We start from the raw sequence: 2,873 nt of genomic DNA on the forward strand, positions 1-2,873 counted from the left end.
TTTAATACGTAAAGAAAGCATTGAAACGTTTTGTTTAGGGTAAATGAAACTTTGAAAAATCAAAGTAAACGACTAAAATTCCTCTGAATTTTTTTGGTGCCTCCTATAATATTTTTCTTTTGACACATGAATTGTATTGTTTTACGTAACAATTAGTCATCGTCTTCGATATCAATTATTTTTAAAAATATTATTAAGATGAATAATTACAAATGGTTGAGATGATAGATTGACTTACGTTCGGGTCGAGTTCATAAATACTATACATAATTACTTAAGTTTAAGTCAACCCAAAATATAGGTATAAAATTATTTATAATTCTTATAAAATTTATAAAATTAATTTTTGACATTATAATTTTATAATCTCCTTAGCTCAAGAAATTTGATTTCTTGATTTAATTCACTCGATCTTCAAATATTTGTTGCTCCACAATATGAGTCTTCAAATATGGGCTAGCAAACATTCACCAAATCATTTAAGTTATTGCCCAATTAATTTGATGAAAAGATTGCAAACTCCAAACAATGTAAATTATGTTTTTTTTTTTTGCAACATTCGATTTGCCTTGTCAAAGAAAACAGAGCAACATCCAAAAACAGAAAAAGAAGCAACAAAAAGCATAATAAAGTCACAATCCAAATACAACATACGAAACTGCTAATTCTTGAACAGAAAACCTCACCACCACGCTTTAAACATTTGCGGTGATTAACACCATCCATCGCTAAAGACGAAGCCAAAACAATACCTTCCGATCAGCCGAGAGAAAACAACATTACCCACCTACAAAATTGCGACTCAATTTCGCAAAAATCGGCTAAAGTGACCAAGGCCTCGCCGCTTTGTTAACGCACACGCAAAAGCCACCACCGAACCAACTTCTTTTCACGGCTCTATGAAACAAGGCGTCAAGGCAACCCTTTTTAACCATGACAATCTTGATTTACGCTACACGGATTCTTTGAATCATATTGCTTCCCAAAGCTCGTGTTCAAATGTTTTAATTCCTCCATTTCCTCCGCTGTTAACTCTCTTATCTTACTAATTTCATCCAACTCCTTTAATCTACACTCGCTAACAATAATTCTAATTTCCAACATATTACTATCCTCCACATTCCACTTCTTCAGTACCCCCTTAAACTTTCTCAATTTCACTTCTAATTTTCCTTTGACACTGACTAGATCCGACCATTATTTCTCAATCAATCTCATGCAATCTTTCTTATTAAACCAAGCATTTATACACTTAAAAGTTTGGGACCCCCAATTTAATGACTCATAAAGCAACAGATTGGAGTATGATCTGAAATGGAACGGTTTAGTCCCTACTTGTTGAAGGTCCATAAAGAAAAACAACCATTCCTCCTCTAATAGGAATCACCCAATCTGCTACGCTTACATCCTCGGACCAACCCACGCAAAATTTTTCTCTATTAGCGGCAAATCAATCAAATTACACCTATCAATAAACTCGCCCAAAAAACTTTAGAGCCCTACTCTATACACTTGCAATTCCTACATTCACTTCCATTTCTAACAACATTAATATCTCCTTACTCAAGTGCTTCTAAAATGATTATTCAGTTTGGCAATCACATCCTAAAGAATTTTTGATCCGAAATGCAATTAGGGGCATAAATGTTTATTAGCACTACCTCCTTCCCTTCAAGCGTCCATTTGCCTTCGACCACGAAAAATCTCGCCTATACATAATATTTACCCCACGAAATTGCTCTTGTTCCAAATTGTTAACAAACCCCGACTTTTCTATAGCAGTAAATCTTAAAGTCGAAATTGTCATCCCCATATATTTCTAACTAATTCTATTGGTACCAACACTAACTTGGTTTCGTGAAGAAAACACACGTCCGCCTCTTGTCTCCCTAATAACTCTATTCGCAGCCTCTATTTTGGGAGCCGACCCTACCCTCTAATATTCCATGACAAAATTCAGATTACTCCTACTACAAAAGAAATACCAAAGCATAAGCTCAAAAAGAGAACACTCACCCAAAAAAATAGGAGCCCCCAAGCACCCGATCATATGCCATCGATCCTCATTAACTCCTCGATAATAATTCCCTAATCTCCTTGCACGCTAAAACCCAATCTTCTGAAGTAGAATTTTTCCTTTTTCAAAGACTTCTCGCACAAAGTGATATCTTACGTCGATATGCTTGGTTCTTGAATGATAGACTTGATTTTTCGCTAGATGAATAGCGCTTTGACTATCACAATAGCGACTAATGTGACTTTGAATAACTCCCAAGTCTTCCAACAATCCATCAAGCCAAATAGCCTCCTTAACAGCTTCTGTAACTACCATATATTCTGTCTCTGTAGTAGACACAGCTACTGTAGATTGTAAGGTAGACTTCCAACTCACTGGGCTTTAGCAAGAGTAAACAGATACCCCGTAGTTGAACGACGTTTATCTAAATCACCAGCAAAGTCGGAATCAACATATCCATCTACAAACTGGCCAAGTGCTTCATCCTGCTGAAAAACTAAACCAACGTCTACGGTTTTTTTAAGATACCGTAGAATCCATTTCACAGTTTGCCAATTTCCTTTTCCAGGATCATGCATATACCTGCTCACAACTCCAACAGCTTGTGAAATGTCAGGCCGCGTACACACTATTGCATACATCAAACTCCCAACTGCATTTGCATATAGGACTTTTGCCATATATTCTTTTTCTTCTTCAGTCTTCGGAGATAATTGAGCACTAAGTTTCAAATGAAAAGCAAGTGGGGTACTTACATGTTTTGTGTTTTCATTTACACCAAAACATTGTAATACCTTTTTTAGATATTGCTTCTGATTCAAACAAAACTTGCCTCTCTGTCTATCTTTACTTATCT

This window comes from Gossypium arboreum, chromosome 1 (assembly GCF_025698485.1).
Source record: "Gossypium arboreum isolate Shixiya-1 chromosome 1, ASM2569848v2, whole genome shotgun sequence".
NCBI classification, from domain to species: Eukaryota; Viridiplantae; Streptophyta; class Magnoliopsida; order Malvales; family Malvaceae; genus Gossypium; species Gossypium arboreum.